General features: G+C 36.1%; 1 protein-coding gene across 5 annotated transcripts in view; it reads left to right on the forward strand.

Annotated features, from left to right (window-relative positions):
- QTMAN (queuosine-tRNA mannosyltransferase) overlaps positions 1-20930 on the forward strand; it is a 359520-nt gene that overhangs the window by 54952 nt on the left and 283638 nt on the right. For all 5 annotated transcript variants that reach the window (XM_017895386.1, XM_017895385.1, XM_017895389.1 and 2 more), the window contains one exon: positions 5708-5769. The gene's annotated coding sequence lies outside the window, so the exon portion shown is untranslated. The remainder of the gene's footprint in view (positions 1-5707; positions 5770-20930) is intronic.

Raw genomic sequence — 20930 nt, forward strand, 5'->3', positions numbered from 1 at the left:
AAAGAAAGATCAGCAAGAATATTTTGAGGAATAGGGAAAGAGCAGTAATTCTGGAATTTTAAAAACTTGAGTTTAAATTCTGATTCTGCTTACTAGCTTTATTATTTATTATTATTTAATATTGGATGAGGTTCATAATCTTTTGGTGTAAAATGGTAATAATATGTATCTGGCAAACTTGTTGTAAGGGTTAAATTATATAATGTATATAAATTATATAATGTATATAAAGTGCTTATTGGCATACCCTGGCACATATTTGATGTTGAAGCAATGGTAGCTAACTCTTTTATTTTGCATGTGAGGGAAGAATTTTAGAGAGCTGACCAAGGGTCATGTAGCTAGTAAATTGTGGAGAGAGAATTGAACACCAGGCCGTTCTTACTCTAAAGCAGTGTTTTTCAAACATTAGTGCATCTGAGAATTATCTGAGAGACTTGTTAAAACACTGGGCCCCACTCCAGAGTTTCTGGTTCACTAGGTCTGGGGTGAGGCCTGAGAATTTGCATTTTAAGCATGTTTCCTGTTGCTATTGCTGCTGCTACTGGTCCAGGGACCACACTTCGAGAACCAGTGCTTTCTGGCATATTTCTCAACCCTAGTTGCACCTAAGAAATCACCCTGAGTAGTGTCTATAAATTATTGATGAAACCAGAATCTTTGGTTATGGGCCTAAGTGTGGATTTTTAGGTTTTTGTTTTAAGCTGTCCAGGGAATTCTAACGTGCAGCCAGGATAGGAAGCACCACTCTGCCTAAGTGAGGCTCTTTGCAGTTTTTTCTTAGAACTGGGTATTAAGTGAAGCAGCTGACCCTGCACCCTCTTGGATGCTCAGTGAGGCAAGGCCTCAGTAGTGTGTTGTTTTTATGCTGTTACGTTTTAAAACAATTGCTTCGGCCTAGAATCCTTTTATTGTTTTAACCTGTTCTACTTGTTTTTGTGGACTGTTTGCATTTCTCCATCTTCACCCTCAGTGTATCCTGAATGCCTTCATCAATCTCTAGGGTGGATTTTATGTTAATATTTGGCAAAAGCAAGTAATTAGCAATAGTTGACTGGAAGTATAAAGTAAATAAAGGAATATATCTAATTTTTAAAAAAGCAATCACATTAACAATTTAATGTACTTTCAGAGTTCTGATTATGAGTTTGTTCTTCTTTCTGAGATGCTTTGGAAACCTTACATTTTGTTTTAGGGGACCCAGTTATTGGTTAGAATAGGTAATGATAATTGTGCACCCAAAAGTGTATAAGTAAAAATGTTGTAGATTAATTGATAAAGGAATCTTTTTTTCTTTATATGATTCAGTTGGTAAGTATATACAAATCAAGGCATGAAATCATTTACTGGAAAAGAGTGGGCAAAATACCACATAATTTCATTAACCTTTAAGCAATGAAATTATAAATCCATATGCAAATGTTTAAGGTTATCATTGCTTATCACTCCCTTTTGATTTCTACAGACCGTTAATTCTTCTCTGTCCTGCTGAGTCTTATTAAAACTTCTGACTGATGTACTTTTATTAAAAGGTTTAGAATTTACCAATTTAAAACACTTGCTTTACACTATCACCTCTAATTTAACTAGGCCTATTAAACACAGTATTTTGCAAAGGGAAAAAGTCAATTGCTGTTTCTTTAAAAAATAATAAATTGAAATGAATTTTAAACTCTGCTTAGAGGTGAGCAACTGCTATATACTACTAGGCCTTTTGATAGCTGATTTGTTCCTTTAGTATGCAAATTTTAGGTTTACAGAGATCTAGTGCTTTTATTTAGGAAATATGCCCAGAGGCTAGATTGGTAGGCTTTGGGGAGATAACTAGTTTGGTGTGAAATAAATAGTTGTTAAAGGATCACATGAATTGGGTCCCAGAAGATGAAGAGTAGACTGAGACAGATTGAGGAAAACTGACTGTACTTCATTTCATTTGGCTATACATATCACTGAATTAAAAATGAAGACAATGAATGATGGCAACACAAAGCAAATTAATAAGCCATTTTTTTGTGGGTTTTCTGAAAAGTTCTGTCTTCTGAGCAATTTAAAGAAAAGGGCTGAGTACACCCCTAACCAAAGAAGCTTGTTCCACATCATTCTGGGAGGCCAGCCTTTTAAGAGATTTTAGCTTTAGCAGGGAGGAAGGAATGGGTCAACTCCCCTCCCACCCCCCGCCTATCAAGTCAGCAGCATCACTTCTGTTGAGTGAGATGACAGGTGTCATAGAAAACCTCACATTCAAAACAAGAGGGCTCAGGGATGCTATCTTAGGTTGGCAATTGTAGATATTCTGGCTTGCAAGTGTTAAACAAATAATAATAAACTTTTAGCTTTGCGAAGTTAGTTTTAAGAAGTCGTACACTTGTTTTGTAGCACTGCTGTTTTGGAATCTCTGACTTCCAAACATTTATTTTTCCTTAAATAACTGAAAAATAATGAAATACATTTCTATATCAATAGCTTATAGAATCCACTGTGGTTTTTTTTTTTTTTTTTTTTTTTTTTTTTTTTTTTAAATGTATATTTTTGTTTTTTTGTTTTTTTTACAGTGCATATATCTGTCTTTTTGGTTGTCTAAGCAGTTAGGCCATCAAGAAATATAATACTTGAATAGCGTTAGCATTTGAAATGGTCTCTGTATACCTATTTGTTGTGTGTCTCTGGTGGTAGATGTGCAGAGGGCATGGGTGATGATGATGTGTGAAGGTGGGATACTAGGTTATTTCATTGAGGCTGGAGGTTTGTAATCTTGTTATCATTAAAGTTTCAAAGAGGTGTGGTATGTAGGAGTGCCAATGCCACAGTCTAGTAGAGAGAGAAATGAGAATAGCTAATTGGTTCTTGCCAGCCTTAGCAATAGTGGTTTTGGTAGAGTGATGGCTAAGGAAGCCAAGTTGTGGTAATTCAAGTATTGAATGGAAGTTGAAGTGAAAACAACAAGCTTATATTATTATTTTATGAAGTTTCACAGGGATAGTTGGTAGGGTTGGAAGAACTGTTATTGATGAAGAAGAAGAAACCAGTGGAGAAGAAAAGGAGAAGACGGATAGTGCAAGTTCCTAGAAACAGCATAAATGAATAGGACTCATAGTATAGGTAGAGGGTTTAGTAATGGAAAAGAGTGTCAACCATGAGATAGTAATGAAAGTGTTATGAGACAGGAGAATTTGCATATGTAGAGTGGGTTCTTAGTTGCAGGCAACAGCTAGTTTGAGTTGCATACAGAAATGCATCACATGCTACTTAATTTGCAGAAGTGCCAAGGAACCAAAGTTGACTGTGAATAGCAAGGAACAGCACAAGCCATGAGAAACATCCCATGATACTATTCTGGTAGAAACTCCACTGCCATTTACTACTTAGAGCCTATGAGACTAGGGATCATTTAGTAGCATATCTACATACGTGGTTGTTTCAGAAGAACAAAATGCCTTCACTACAAAATTTGATCTCATTTGTAGTTGGCTACTTCCTTGATTTGCTCATTTCTGCTTTCTAAATCTTGAATGGATTTGGTTGAACCTGGGTTCAACCAAAGGTATGATGCAAGAACATCTGGGAAATGTTTTCAGCTTGAACTTTGTGAATACAGGAAGTTAGAGTGCATGCTAGAAAGGGATTGGAGTGCAGGCTGGGTAGTTCTGGCTCTTGGTCTTTCATGAGCTGCAATCAAGATGTCAGCCAGAGTGACATTCATTTGAAAGTTCGACTAGCCTGGAGGATCTGCTTAGAAAATGGCTCTCTCACATGGCTGTTATGTTGATTCTGGCTATTTGGCAAGATGCCTTGTGTACCTTTCCCTAGGATGGCTTGAGTGTCCTCACAATGTGGCAGCTGGCAGCTGGCTTCCCCTAGGAAGATCCAAGAGAGTAAGGAAGAAGCTCTAATATCTTTTAGGACAGACACTGTCACTTCCACTGCATTCTGTTGATCACTCAGACCAACCCCAATATGAGCAAAGGGATTACACAAAGGCATGCATTCCTTGAGGTGAGGATTATTGGGGGCTCTCTTGGAGGCTGGCTACCTTGTACCCTCTTTTCCCCTTTCTTTGACAGCACAAGTTGATCAGATTTATCTGTAGAAGCAAAAAATGAAATTATTTTAATAGAATGGAACTTGACAAGAATTTGGATAGAATGTGGTTCTTTATATTAAGGGTACACAGTGTACAGTATTGTCAGCCAGGTTTTAAAGAGATAATGAAACGCTGTTCATTTACTTGTTCTCAGGTTTATATTCTACAAGCAGAGCTTGTATCATAACATTATCATTCAGTCGAGGCATATGTATTTTGAAGTGTAGAGATAATGAGGTAGTGATACTGTCTTCTAGAATAGCTCTTCTATCTTCATCTCTGAAATTCACTGGTCTGGCTAGCTGTCTGTAACGTCATTTCCTCGTCTCAACTCTTTAAGACCCTGACAGACTCTGAGATTGTAGTGAAGATTTCTGTGACATGCTGGGTGGGTATAGACTGCTCTCTCGTGCCTTGGTCACATCTTCGTGTTTATTTTTTCATATCATGTATCACAAATTGAAATGATGTTGCTGATATACTTGTTTGTCACCCTGCATCCTTCTCCCATTCCCCAAAGTAAAGCTCCAGCAGAGTAGGGCTTTGTTGACTTATTCACTGCTGAGTCCTCGGCACTGAGTGCAATGCATGGTAGATGCCCAGAAGGTGATTGTCTAAATACATTATTTTTTGATAGTATACAATACATGATTATTATTTGAAACAGGACACCACAAAAGGTAATTTTCTAATGCACAAGATAAGTAAAGGTAGAGGTCCATTTTCTATAAACCAAATGAAAAGAAAGAATGAATATGTTTAGCTGATTCTGTAATTTTTTATGTAAACTGTTTCGGAGCCACATTTCCTATTGATTTGATCACACCTTGTTTTTTCTTGTCATAAATGGTCCTTTTTGGATGAGTTACAGTGTGAGTTCTGGCCCTGTCAGAATTGATATTCCTAGGAATCCTGACTTTAATATACACAGAACAGGAAAAGTCATGATAGGCACCCTTGGGTATATATGGTAACATGTTAGTTCTCTTCAAGACTGTGCATAGCTTACAGGGATCACAGGGCTGTGTGAGTTAAACAATAGTTTAAACCTGATGTATTGCTCTCCCAGAAAGTAGTATTCTTAAGGTATTTACCCCAGATCTGCAAGTGTCTGTGTTTCCCGAGGGGGGGGGGGGAACCCCCAAACCTGGAATGCTCATCCATATGCATTCCAACCTGCCTCTGAGATGTTAGGCAAGCCTCAGCAGAGGTTCTTGACAGTTTTTTGGACTATGGACCTTTTGGCAAATCTGACAAACTATTGACCTTCTCCCAGAGATACTTATTTACATAAACCCACCAATTTTACATATATCATTCAGGAGAGCATAGATTCCTGAAGGCCATCCAATGACCAAGGCTGAAGACCTCTAATCTGAATTATTATTATTATTATTATTAAGTTACAAATGATTTGGAAAATCTCTGCAGAGACTGAAAATCTCATTAATTAAGAATAACCTTAGAATCATTCTGAACATTTCTGTTCTTGCACATTCTTCTCCTATCTTGGAATATCCAAGAGCCAGACTAGATCATCCAGATTAACTCTTGACCAGCTCAAGATTGAGAATTCAGGCTGGGTTTATTTTGAAGGTACTAACTATGTCTTTTGTGATCTTACAGGTATCTCTGCATTAGCCAGACTGGACATATGTAAAGGGACATCAGTATATCTGGATAATCAGGTGAGCAGATGGGACTTCATTTTTATATCTCCATCAATTCAGTCCTCTGACAGTATGCGGGCATTTTCTATCATGTCTCGTTTACTGCAGTGTAGGTCAGTAAGATGATTGATATTTCTAAAGAGAAGGAGGCAGCCTTTTTTAAGTTTCACCAGGTTATTTCCCTGCTGCTTAAAGTCAGATTTCTTTATTTTTATCTCATTATTATTTCATGTATTCATACATCTATAGTAGATAATAATTCTCTACTTTTCTTTTTATGTATATTCTTTGGAGAGTTGTGGACAGCTCTCATATTGTTCCTTGGTTGTCAGCCAAGTTATAGACATTTAACTCCTTTAATCTTTCTTTGTAATTGAGTTAGCTTGGCTGCTTTTTCCAGATTTTCCCCTTGTTTTATGGTACCATTAATAAACAGAAAAACAGTCTATTGCCTGGCTTCTTCTACACCTTTCGTTCTTTTGTTTTCTGTTTTGCCTCATATTCCTTGTTGAACTAAGGCCAGCCAGACATCATTCTCTGGACCACTTTGGCACTACATGAATGCCTTGCCTTCAACTATCAGTGTCCCATGCAGTAATGCCATCAGCAGTATGTCCTAGAGAAAAAAGAAATGTAAAAGGCGAGCAGTGAGGAGCAAAATAATGCATTCTTTAATTACATGGCAGACTTACCCTTACCACCCAAAGTAAATCATTGTACCTGAGCCCTTTAACACAGCTTTGGTCATCCTGAAGTGCTGTGCGTGGGCACTAATTTGAATAATAAGAGAAGCGTGTATATTGTTTGAAGTTTGCCCACTGTTCTCCCTTGATTCCTTCCCCATGTTCTCACTCCCCCACTGCCTTTCTCAACACGGATCGTGACTTGTTATCAAATTCTGTGGCCATGAACAAAACTGGGCAGGGGATCATTTTGCCAGAAATTAGATAGGTTCAGGTGGTAAATGCTCCATGTCTCCATGTATAACATCTGAGGCAAGTGCTTTAGTTCTTGCTATTTCTGTAACAGCTATTGGTCTTCTTTTAACAGCTGATTCAATGGCAGTATGCAGGAGGAAAGGACTGGTAGACGTTTGGTGCTATTTATCAACACTGTATTAGTTGCACAACTTTTTTCCCCTCTGATTGGCAGAGAGAAGCATACTGCTTCTAGATGATGCTGAGCTTAGTGTAAAATATGCCAGCATGGGATCTGAGCTTGTCACAGTTCATTCTTTCTTTTCATTTGGTTTGTAGAAAATGGACCTCTACCTTTACTTATCTTGTGCATTAGAAAGATAAAAGGTCATACATCTAGGAGCTAATGGCTTATTGGTGTCTTTTAGTCAACAGATTCAGATAATATATTTAGTTGAAGGTTACAGCAGCACATACTTGGCTTTCTCATTTGTGTTAGCTTCACTTCTAGTACAGAATTGAATAGGATTGAAGAGACGGTTTTCCTGTTTGTGTCTGTGGCAACTTTTTCGATGATTTGTGGTTTAATTCTTTAAACATTTTTGATCACTTATCACTTCTTTCTCTGTGAAGGCTTAAAGTATTCAGATTCTAATGTTATAATCTTTTCATCACATTATTTAATTTTAGAGAAATCAAAGTCAGAGTAGCAGCTGACATAGTTGTCTCTGAATAGTGACCTAAAAATTATAATACTACTTTTTTTTTTTGCCTGGATTTTATGGTCTGCCTTCGTGGCATCAGATTTTAAATAAGATTAGGTGGTTGTGAATCATGTATCTTGGTCTCTGGCCTCTTAAACAGGTAACTATATGACTTGGACCCTTTTTAAGTCTGCTTTTAAAAAATGTTAATCTCTCACATGGCTTTTAAACTGTTGACAGTATTGTACTTGACATTAATTTTGTTAGGCAGTTAATGCATTCTTCGGCATAACTTTGTTTCTTAGGTCTTTGCAAGACCTGTCAAAGAAAACAAAATGCTAACCTGACTTTAAAGGGGCAAGAAAATCCCCCCCAAACTATATTATTCTTTGTTCTCTATGTGCATCAAAGTGACAATCCCACACTGTCTCAATTGAGGGAGTCTAGCACAAAAATGAAAAACAGCCTGGCACTGTTATAGGCTTGCAGCCAAAATGTTTTGTGTAGCTTGGTTCTGGCAGTGGTTTTTGTAAGGCGGAGGGTCTACCCTCACAGCATCACCGAAGGAAGGCAGGCGGCCTTAGTATTTCCCACTTAGACTGTTTTTCCCCCTCTTCTCTTCCTCTTTCTTCACACAGACCACCATTGTGAAAAGAAATATTTTTTTTCTGAAATAGAAATATCATTCCCCTTACAACTTCCACATTTAGTAAATGGCTTTGTTCCTTATAGAAGTTGGTGCTAAATTTGCCTTTTCCACTCTCTTAGGTATTTTCTTTACAGTTGCATTTTTGCTACTATTGCCAACTTTGGTCATGTTGACACTGTATTTTTGATTGGTTGGAATCTTGTCTGCTTCAGAATTTATTATTTGAATGGAAACTTTTGAGTATTATTTGCCTGTATTATATGGATTTTTATGCCAGGATATCTCTTGTTGAGACCAAAATGTCTGCCATTGTTTTCTATTTTTGTCTAAAATTCAATGTCAGTTCATATATTTTACAAATTGAATACCCTTAGAATGTCTGATAAGTCTTGGTAGATAAGCAACTGAACTTTCGTTAAAATAAAGGATGTGCATTTAAAATATTTTTCCTTTGAAATAAAAAATGCAACGTGAAACACAGAAGTGTTTTTAAGTTTACCAATTCTCACAAAATTATAGTTAGTGCCCTACCATTAGGAGTGTGAAAATGTGGCATAATGAGTTTTAAATAGAGATGATTTGAGCAGGAGACTGGATTTTCACTATGAGCAAGCATTCTATGAAATTTCGTAGAATGTTCCTCACAATGTAAATATGTTTTCTGTTGTATTAAGCAAGACAAATGATTTACTTTCTAGTGATGTATTTTTAAAATTAGATTTTTTAGAGTGATCTATTTTAAAATTAGTTTTGCAATCAAGAATAGTTAATAGGCAGAATATGTTTTATAGGAGGAGATTGATATTATTTTGACTGATCTTTATTTAAAAAATTGTCAATGATTTTGGCAATAAGAAAATTACTTTGAGAAGAAGAACTCATGTATTTTTGTAACAGTGTAACAAATGTGACTGAAAAGGAAGCAAACAGTGGCTCCTGTTTGAATTATTAATGTGAAACGTTTTTATATGCCATATATACTGGGAAATATATCTATTATGGGTACTGTAAGATAAAATTGTGCAATCTAACAGTTGTTTCTTTTCTGGGAATTTATTTTTAATTTAGAAAACGCTTTAAAATTATTAAAAGGATTTGTAAAACAAAGGTGTATCAGCAGTATGCATGAAATAAACTCACCTGTTGTTTTCTCTCATTGCGAACAGACTCAGCAATATGTTGGTTCACTACTTTAGCAAAACAAACAAATACTCCAATTGCTTTGTATGCATAAGGCACATGTAATAAATGCTACAATTCCCCATTGCTCCCAATGCTATCTTTTTAAACTTGCAAAGTGGCTTTTTTTATGCAGAGCTACTAAAATGAATCTGGGTGGGATGCCTGTTAAGTTATATGAATTGAATCTTTAGGTCAACATTTTAAACTTCTGAATTCTGAGAGTTTTGTGAAGGAATGCCAGTGAAACTTTTTTCACTTGATCCAGTTAAGTTCATGACTGTCTTGAATCCCCTATGGCAAGGTCTGATAATGTTAACATTAGCGAGTAAAGATAACATACACACACAAGCCTCTTTCATTCTGTGTGTACTGAATAATGTTTATTGCATATTAACCACTATTCAGTGACTTTAAATACACTTTCTGCAGTGGTTTAATTTTTATTTGCAGTGAAGCCCTTTATTTTTTCTGTGGTAAGAATATATCTTTCAGTGATTTAGGACAATGTGAATTGTTCTATTTATTTATTTATTCTAACTACACACAGAGGCATAGGAGAAATATTTAAGAGCCATAATGTTTAAGCAGTTTTTTGGTAAATACGGTTGAGTTTTTCATTTTTGTAGAATTTATAGACAATAAATTGTATAGTTTTAATTCAGAACACATAGCAAAGCTATTATATCTTTTTAGTTTGACATTATATATTTTAAGGAACATAATATAGTAACTTAATCATTATATTTGTAAAACACGGAGAAACACATTTATTAAGAGATAACAGCAAAATTGAATAAATACTGTTGATTATTTTAACTTGGATTTTACTATATTAAGTACTAAGTTTATAATTATAACTAGTACTTCATTTCATTTGAATGTCAATATAGATTTCAAACATGACTGTCGGGAAGATGGTTTGAATGTCTTGTTTGATATCAAATATTGGTAATGTAATAACAAGTAGCGATTTTTAAGTTTATGTGGTCTAAATATGAGTAATCTTCCCTTAAGCATATGGTACATACTTTAGTGTCAAAATTCAATAGATAGTATTGCATGAAAGGGTACCTGTTAATTTCCTCTTAATTTTTGATATGTTTTAATTTCTCCCACCCTCTGATGTATTATTCTGTAGAATACTTTTACAAGTATTTCATGTGTTTTCTATGGCATCTCACGCTGCTCACTTTTTATCTATAGTACCATATGAGTTCCTCCTTTTTAGGTTTACACTGCATATTTTAAGCTGCTGATAGTGTAAGTAGATTGCAAGGTAAAGTGACATTTAGCTTTTGAGTTAGCTTCATTTTAGCATGAGAACAGGTTTTTTTTTTTCCCCCTGTCCTAAATCTTCTCATATTTCCCATTAAAACAATCTTACTAACATTGAACAAAGAAATTCAGGGATTTGGCTAAAGCAGCACTTGAAATGCATGAAAAAGTGGCTACTACAATACAATTTTATTAATGAATGATCTACATTGGTTCCAGCTGTGTCCATGTGATTAGGCCTTTACCAGGCAACAATGGGTATTTCCCTATTGCTTTTATTTGATTTCCAAGAATGTGTCATCTGTTACATCAGCCTCTGCCAATATGCCCCTGTAAAAGTGTTTTTCTTTTTTCCTTCTAAATTTCTGAAGCGTAAGTTGAATACCCACACATAGCCCTGCTGAAATATTGTTTCTATTGAATGGTGGCCTACGTTTGTATGCCTGGTGTTGCATACCAAAATCTCAGAATGTAAATTAAAGTAAATGTTTATTAAGTTTATCAGTAAATTTTTGGAAGTGTGGTTGCCTGGTAATGCTAAAAATAGACTATTTTAGCTTTTACATTTCCATCTTAATATTTTATTACAGTGGTATAATGTGTTATAGAGGTGGACAAGCTTGCAGATTGAAGTGGGGATCGTCCAGATTGTTCCCTTCCCTGGACCATATGGTATAGTTCTAAAAGCCTTTTGTACACTGTCTGTTCAGTTTATTGTAAACTCAATCTTTAGTGCACCTAAAAAGATAACCAAATAAAAGTGAGCCTTAGAAAACGGACTTCATATCATATAAGGACCCCAGATATATATTTTTGAAAGGAGATAACTGAAAATGAAATTGAAGTTGAGATGATATTATAAACAAAGGAGATTTGTCGTTCTCTGAATTTTTTTTATATCACATGGATTTTCATAGATTGTCTTTGAATACTGCTTTTAAAATGAAAGCATTTATGTTATGTGACTATAATTATTATCCTTATTTATCCCATTCTTAGAGTTTCAGGAAAAAGAAGGTAGCATTATTCTGTTTTACAGAGGAAGTCTCTACCTGTGACTGATGGTAAGGAATATATAAACTACAGGTTTTATGAATACGTGGATTTTTTGACTTATCTTCGTGAGAATTTAGGCTAGATAACTCAGTAATTTCACTCTGTGAGGAATTACCTATACCCAGAGTTGAAAGGTTTCTAATTCTTATTTGTTTTCCTTTCTTCCCCTACCCCTAACTTAATATGTTTCTGTAATTCTATTTTAGGAAAATAGAGTAAGAGATTGCTTATCCCATATGCTAAGATCCTTTAGAAGCAGGAATGAGTAATTTCTCCTGACTCTCACTCTCTTTTCCTCCAAAGTAAGCCACTGTTTGAGAAGAGCATTAGACATTACCCACTGCTTTTTGGCATAAGAGATTTGAAGTTGAAATTCTACCAAATGGGGGGAAAAAAAGGAGAGCCTGTGAAGAACATAATTCTTTACTCTATCATTACCCTGAACCACTGAAAGGGTAACTGAGAGAAACTCAAATGTTATTGGAATGTGTAATTTTCCTTTGAATGGCCACAGTGGAATATATTTGAACAAAAAAGGCGGAACTAGTATATGTGGTGTACGGAGTTGATGGCGATTGAAATTAATGAATCTTTTCAGCACTATACAACAGAAATCCCAAGAATAGTACACATTTAAAGTTTGTCCAAGAGAAACATATATAGAGAATGATTATTGTGTTATTATTACCATAGGGAGATGACTAGAGATAGATGGATTATTAAATAATACAATAATGCTAGTGGTAAATTAAACACAAAGTATTTGTTGGGATATACATTTTCAAATTCAAAAGTTTTGTAAAACAGAATCGTTGATTTCAAGTGTATGTGTGGGAGTCTTTCCTATTTAAAAAATACTGTTGTTTTATAGTCTCTCATTTATTTTATTTATTTATTTATTTTGAATGGAGTCTTGCTCTGTTACCAGAGCTGGAGTGCAATGGCGCGATCTTGGCTCACCACAACCTCTACCTCCCAGGTTCAAGTGATTCTTTTGCCTCAGCCTCCTGAGTAGCTGGGATTATAGGCACATGCCACCATGCCTGGCTAATTTTGTATTTTTAGTAGAGACAGGGTTTCTCCATGTTGATCAGGCTTGTCTTGAACTCCTAACCTCAGGTGATCCGCCCGCTTCAGCCTCCCAAAGTGCTGGGATTACAGGCGTGAGTCACCACGCCCAGCCTTTCATTTATTCTTAAGCCACTTTCTAAGGTGCTCACAAAATTGAAAAGCATAGTTTACACTTTCACACAAATTAGATACCTTCCCTTTTTCTCTCCCCCTATTCTCCTTCTTTTCTCCTTTCTTCCTAACCTTCAGCTATTTACTTATATATGTGTATTATATATATGAATGATATATACCATACTTATAGAAAAATGTTATTTTAATAGATTTGAGGGATTGAAAGTTCCACTTAAGAAAACAAAAATCTTGTAATAACTATGCAACAAATGGATTTTTATGGAGGAATTTGACCATGTTTATCGAAGGAATTCAGATTACAGAAAATCGTAGAAGTGTAAATTCAAAATTCTTTTTTTTTTTTCTAGCTAGGAAGGACTGGATTACAGCTTAAGAAAAGAGGAACCATAAAGAGTCTAACTCAAGTATCTCCTATTTTAATGGTAAAAATGCCTCTGGCTCCAAGTAGTAGAAAATCTTACTGACATTGATTTAAATGAGTTAGGGTTTTATTTGTCTCATAAGAATCAGAAGGCAGTTAGTTCACAGGTAACTGATACCATCAGGGATCCAGGTAGTGTCTAACTCCCCACCATCCTTAGCATGTTACTTTTGCCTCTTATTTCACTTTCAAGCAGGAAGAACAAAGGGAGAGCTCAGAAACTTTCTTCCCATGGATACTTTCTCTTTTTCTTTAGAAAGGGATGTTCACTCACAGGGACTTGTGTCTAGTTCTCATTGGTCAAAAGTATGTCCCATATAACCACCTCTAGAGTGAGGTAATGAGTGTTTTCACTTTCTAGCCTCTTTTGGAGGAAGGCAGGGAGAATGGGAATTAGAATGAGTGTTGAATGAGCCATCCTAAAGTTATCTGCTGTACTTCCTTAATTCTTTTGTACAGTTAGTTGTTTGGACTTTTGAAATTCTCTGGATACTTGGTTTATGTAGTAACTTGCTATTGGTTGTCTTTTGAACAGTTAGTGCATATGTGTTGGTGTTGTTATGTTTCTGTGTCTGAGGATAGGAACTGTAATTGAGTCATCTTTGTATCTTTACGCTTAGTATGGTGCCTACATGTTGAACCTCAATAATCCCTTCTTGAATGAATGAATGAATATTAAGAAATATATTTGTTAATATTATGAGTATAAATCATTTATACATTTAAGGATATTGTAATATTTTTAATTTGTGAGGGTTTGTGGACTAAATTTTGTAGAATTGCTTGTTATTGCTAAGGGGACATCAGTGTAATAATGTCCAGGTTGTTTTGAAAAAAAGGAAAGTCCTCAAAATGGTTTAGTACCAATGTTTTTTGGGGGCTGGGTGTTCCATGAGTAAGTAAGAAATATGATTGCTCTTAACTCTATGTATAGACTATTGTTTAAACAAAGATATTTTGTAGTACTCATATGTTAGGATCTTAGTTTTTAAAGAAATAGGCAATTGGAATTTATTTATTCCAAAGGCAAACAGGTCATTTGATAATTTATATTACTGATGCTGATTTATAGATCCTTGGAAGCATCATATGGCTAAGGACATATTAAATCAGATTTTGCATTAGTTGACTTTTGAGTATATATGTTTTTAAATTCTTAGAGGGACAGCTTTATACTTTTTAATTCACAAGCAAATGGTTATGCACGATAGAATTTCATGTCCAAAGGAAATCTTAAGAGGTCATCTTTACATCTGCTTGTTGTGCCCTTGACTGTCTTAGAAGGATGCAGACTACGTCTTCATTTAAAATCTGCAGAAGGAACGGCTCAGACTTGGTAGGAATCAGTAACTTACAACTCCTCCAGTGTCTGACTTAAATTCTCTTTATTGTATTTCCATTCAGTTTCTGTTATTTTAACCTCAGAGGACAAAATGAACAACAATCTACTATCTCCCATACAACATCCCCCATATATTATAAATTCCTATTTTAATAAATTCCTCTCTTTTCATTCATGATGGCAGGGTTGTTGGTACCTTAATTACTAAAACAGTCTGTGCATGGATAGAACTTAATTCAAAGCAGGGAATGTATTCAAGTGTCTGGAACTCAAATTTTCTATCTGAGCAGTTTATAGTCACTAGGAATAAAGAAAGCTCTTTTAACATTCAGAAGCAGTCCTAGGAGAAGGGTTCTTACATAATCACAATGTAGGCAAAGTAGTTTCCTAGATTTGAACTCAGAATTGGTTATTGGTAGTTTTATTTGGCCCTTAAGCAGATCTTTTGCTCATACTTTTGGAAGTAATAAAGGTCAACACTTTGCACTTAAAAAAGTGCATGTAAAATATCAGCTGTCCCTCACTATTTTCACCTTTATTCTCAGTGATCAGTATAGTATCTGACTCATAGTATGCACTTAGTAAATGTTTGTTAAATAAGTATCCCTTGATAATGTTTCTAATATGGGTAGCTTTATGCTTTGCATTTCTCCATTCCTCTGTATTTCATGCTGTCCAATAAACACTCACACTTTATTTTTTACTGTCTTTATCTTTCTATTCAATGATATTGGCCGTGATTTAGGATTTACTTGAAGATCTGAATACCATAGTAATACCTGAACAATTCAATTTGTGATGACACTGTAATTTTCAAATTCAGGAATACCTCCTTTGTTTTATTCCTCATAAGATAGTGACTTAATTATAGCCTGTTGATGAGAATTCAGAATGCATTAACTGAATATTGTATACAAGGCATTTTGCTGGGTTATGAGTAGTTACAAACATGAATTGTACATAAACCTTGCTGCCAAGAAATTGAGATCTGGTTGGGAGACACACACACATATACTGTATAACTATAGTATAAGAGGGATTGTGGTGACTGCTCTAAATGGGGTAAAAGCAAAATTTAGGGCACTATAGAGGAAGGCGTAATTACTTCTGACTAGCTCAATATGGATGAGTAATTGACTAAGTCTTCACGGATGGCATGACATTTGAATGGTGTCTTGAACTATATGTAGGAATTTGACAGGTCATGAAGGCAAAAGGTTTCAGAGAGGAGAAATAGTAGGAGCAGTACTCGCAGGTAGGAATGTGTATGGAGTGTTTGATGAAATAGAATGGTTTCTTCAGTATTTAGAGTAATAGTGTGTCTGTGGGAGTGACAGAAATTGAGGCTAGAATGGAGCTTGGAACCAAATTGTAAGGGGTCTTATTTCTTGTTAAATAGTTTTCTTTATTTCATAGAAAAAGTATAGGTTTTTGAGTGGAAAAGTGACATCAAGGTACCTGTAAATTTCAGAGGAAGAATGGAAGACGTTAAATGTAGCTACAGGTAGGGAGATCAGTTAGAAGGCTGATGAATAGCTCCTGTTGAAGATGATAAGCGAGGCTGGAGGCAACAGAGCTTGGAAGGAGGGTCTGATACCAGAGGCCTGGCGTGGGTCAGATGCCCTGTGACCTGCTGATTTGCTTAGAGGTGTGCAGCAGAGTTCTGGCTCCCAATAGAAGGTGCTTTCCAATTTTGAGTCTTCCTTCCAGCCATACCATTTTGGTGGATTGTGGAACATGCTCCCACTCGCTGCACCTGGGCGATCAAATATTTCAAATATTTTAGCTTGAATTCTAGAAGGAAGCAAAAGGAGAATTTGAATAGTTATGTGAGCCAATAATGTCTGCCACATTTCCTCAATTCTGTATTTCCTGGGCTCTTGGTTCACCTTCTTGAACTATTCGTATAACTTACTATTGGTCCCTCTTTGAGACCCGGCTCAAATGTTCTACATTTATCATTCTGTATTGAAGTTATATCGAGGCCTGAGACCCAAGACTGTATTTGGGTCATCATAATATCACAAAACAGTTTAATTTTTAGAATGTAATAATTAATAAATGCTTGTTGAATAAAGCAAATTTGTTTATGTTTTGTGTTTATGTTTTCCTACTCTTTGCACATACCAAGCATATGCCTATCAGGGTCTTGCTGTGCCTGCTGCTTAGATCCAGATCTACATACTCCCCAATACCCTCGCCCCTTCTTCTGATTTCTGTTCAGATGTCATCTCATTATCAGCAAGATGTTTTCTCACAACGCTGTATCCAATAACCTCCTCACACCAGCTCTCAGTAGCCCCTATCCTCTGTTACCCTGTGTTATTTTTCTTTATAGGTACCCTCATCTGACATACATTTAATGTGATGATGGTCTTTTTACTCCAACTAGAAAGAAATTGTTTGTGATAAGAGTACCATTTGGTTTGTTACTTAATTTGCCCCCAAGCATGCAGAACAATGATGAGCAGGCACTTAGTAGGCACAATAAGTATTTGCTGAGTAAATGAATAGTAGAGATTAGGCTGAAAAGGATACAAAACATTCACGTACAGGTTTGTTTATAAGTTTATCCAAACCATGGCATTGTTATTATAACTTTTATGATAACAAATCATTAATATTTCTCTCAGAAAATAAAAAAGAGTTCTATTTTCTATAGATTGTGCCTGTGAAATCTAATTGTGGATTAGTATTTGTTTTAAAAACATTTGAATGCCAAGCATATCCAGTCAGAAAACACTTTTATTATCCATGCCAGCTTAATTTTTAAGGCAGTGAAATGGAAGACTGTCATTCCAGTAAGCAACTTATTTTCATTTGTGAGAATAGAATATTTTGAGTATTCTAATTGATTTTTGAAGATGGTTTTACAAGAAAATAATCCTTGTTTCTGTACATTGTACATTTGCCTTTAGGATGGAAGGAAACTAGAAACAGACCTGGAAATTATTTTCTCAGAAAGGTACAAGCTATAACTGAATTGATTTTTGACAAATGTATCAGGAGGAGGGTCAGTCAGGCCCAAGGTATAGGGTAAATCTTGGGATTCTCAGCACTTTAAAGAAGACCTGATTTTAAAAATCGTTTTATATGTATTTTTAAAGTTTGTAAAGAGATTCCAGACTGTTTGTCATGAGCTCAAGACTATTTTTTACTGTATTTTATGTCAAATTTCAGTTGGATATTTTTCTAGAAATCTTAAGTCTATAATTGGGCAATAAAAAAATTGGTTATCAAATCAATAGTATTATATGGCTTTTAGTGTCATGAGAATTCCCTTTTGGAAACCCATAAAAGCTCATTTTTTTCTCACTATAAACTTTATCTGTCAGTTCTCTAGAAGGTCAGAGTACTAATGTTGGAGGTGATCTGCTCTGGGACAGAGTCAACAAAGTGGTAGTAAAGTTAAAAAATGCCACATGGTGCTTTCCTAAGATTAGAATTTCTTTTCATATCAAGTTTGTGCTTATTTTAAAATATGGAAAGTTATATGTCAATAGGTATAGTCTTCATACCCATCTAAATAGATAAAATAAGGTTACCTCCAGTTTTGCTTTTATATATTTCATATTTTATTAGTTTTTTTTTGTTTTCTGGAAATAACTTCTTAATTATTTGTATACTTTTAGTAGTTTGATTTGTCGCTAGATTTGTAAGTTAGGTTTTTTGGAATGGGTGGTTTAAAAAATGGAATGTGATGAAATGGTTGTGTTGGAAAACAATTCCAGGAACAGAGTTATTTCATATTACTTGAAAATGAAACATGTTGTTTAGATTGTAAAAAGTACTAGAGCTTGGAGAGTACCTTTAAAAATATTTCTCTACTAAGTCTGAGTTGCCATTGCTTAATATTTATTGATTATCCATTCACATATTGCATGTATATAAATATAGGACAAATCTGAGTGGTTATGAGAAGTCTTTTAAAATGCAAATCTCTTTCTCTTTTAGTTGACTATCCGATCAGTCCTCGCTTTGTTTTTTAACATGTGCAATATATATGGATGATTTTACAATAACATTTTCCAGTTCTCTCCCCTCCTCTCCCCTCCCCTCCCATCCCCTCCCATCCCCTCCTCTCCCCCCACTCCTCTCCCCCTCCCCTTCCTTTGACAGAGTCTCTCACTGTCACCCAGACTGGAGTGCAGTGGCACCATCTGGGCTCACTGCAAGCTCCACCTCCTGGGTTCATGCCACTCTCCTGCCTCAGCCTCCCGAGTAGCTGGAACTACAGGTGCCCGCCACCTTGCCCGGCTAGTTTTTTGTATTTTTTAGTAGAGACGGGGTTTCACCGTGTTAACCAGGATGGTCTCGATCTCCTGACCTCGTGATCCGCCCGTCTCGGCCTCCCAAAGTGCTGGGATTACAGGCTTGAGCCACCGCGCCCGGCCCTTATCTGACATTTTAAATTTAATTCTTGCAAGTGAAGTTTGGAAACAAGGTGGGTGCATTTAACAAGGGTAATGCAAGAGGATAATAGGATACTTCAATTCTATCAAGATCAATTGAACAACTATTATAGAAAATACAGGATATTATATGCCTAGTTTTAGTAGTTTGAGTTATAAATTCTCTCTACAATGATTCAGGCTGTTTGTTAATTGTGAATACTGATTAATCCAGTAGAGAGACTAATGATCCCAGATATGGTGCATATATGTGCTGGAGAGAGATGCAAGGGGGAATTAACTAACTCCTAAGTAACTTTACTCTGTTTGAACACGCTGTTTGCAAAGTGTTAAATTACTTTAAGAGATGGTGAGGATGCGGAGTGCAGCTTTGGGTAGTTTGTAAGGAATACTCTGGCTATAGGGTCTCTGCTTCATTAGACAAAATATTTGTATCATTGGAATGTCTCCTTGAAAAACCAGTTGATAAAGAGATAGACAAGGCCACTAAATAGATAAAAGTCACAGTGCTTGTTCCAGTCAGGAAACTTCAAGCTGTTGATATAGGAAAGCCCGTGCTTCCTCTGCGGAAACTTTGGACAATAGTAGACCTTCTAGAAATTATGCACAGTTGTCCGTGTATACCTTTTCTTTATTTAACAGTTTCAATCCTAAATATCTTCAGGATAAAAAAAAAAATCCCCATCTATTATTAACAGACTGACTCTTTTCTTATAATAGTGGGTAGCTAATAATATGCCCCTTGTGATATTTAAAATAATGATACAGCTCTCATTACCACATCTATTAGCCCCAGATTTACTCAGCCCTGGTCTAAACCGGGTTTTGAGCTTTTAAAATTTAGCATTAAAGATCTCTAGACTCTGTCCAGTTTTTCTGATGTTGCCTTTGTAAACTGTCAGCACATGTCTTAAACTATTGGCAAATCAGAAGATTATTAAAAATACGTATAGTGACTGGAAAAAGAACTTCTTCAATAAATAAATAGAAGAAAATATACTTTTACTGAATACTTCGAATACATATCTGTATTCATGTAGAATGTTGGAGATGAGAGCAATATCAATAAATATGTTAACTGATGCAGCTTTTATTTTATTTTAAATTTATTTTTTCTGAGACAGGGTCTGTGTCCCCCAGGCTGGAGTGCAGTGGCGTGATTTCGGCTCACTGCAGCCTCCACCTCCCAGGCTCAAGAGATCCTCCCACCTCAGCCTTCCAAGTAGGCGGGACAACAGGCATGCGCCACCACACCCAGCTAATTATTTGTATTTTTGTAGAGATGGGGTTTTGCTATGTTGCCCAGGCTGGTCTTAAACTCGTGGACTCAAGCAATCCACCAACCTTGGCCTCCCAAAGTTCTGGGATTACAGGCATGAGCCATTGTGCCTGGTCTGATACTGCTTTAAAACATGGTTTTGTTGATTTGGATGTTAAAGGACAGTTTCTAATACTGGCTTCACCTCACACTTCCTAACACCATTTAAGAAGTCTGTTACTGTAGGCCAGGCACAGTGACACGCCTGTAATCCCAGCACTTTGGGAGGCTGAGGTGGGTGAATCACCTGAGGTCAGGTTCGAGACCAGCTTGGCCAACACGGTGAAACCCCATCTCTACTAAAAACACAAAAATTAGCCAGACATGGTGGTGTGCGCCTGCAGTTCCAGCTACTTGGGAGAGTAAGGCAGGAGAATCGCTTGAACCTGGGAGGTGGAGGTTGCAGTGAGCCGAAATTGCGCCACTGCCCTCCAGCCTAGGCAACAAGAGTGAAACTCCATCTCAGAAGGAGAAGGAGAAGGAGAAGGAGAAGGAGAAGGAGAAGGAGAAGGAGAAGGAGAAGGAGAAGGAGAAAAGAAGAAGGGGAAGGGGAGGGGGAAGGGGAAGAAGAAAAGAAGAAGAAGAAGAAAAGAAGAAGAAGAAGAAGAAGAAAAGGTCTGTTACTGCAAAGTGCTTTTCACTGATATAAAATGAATATTAAAACATCAAATGTGTCTAATGTTGATACATTTAAGGA

Source organism: Rhinopithecus bieti, unplaced genomic scaffold (genome assembly GCF_001698545.2).
Source record: "Rhinopithecus bieti isolate Rb0 unplaced genomic scaffold, ASM169854v2 scaffold_26061, whole genome shotgun sequence".
NCBI lineage: Eukaryota > Metazoa > Chordata > Mammalia > Primates > Cercopithecidae > Rhinopithecus > Rhinopithecus bieti.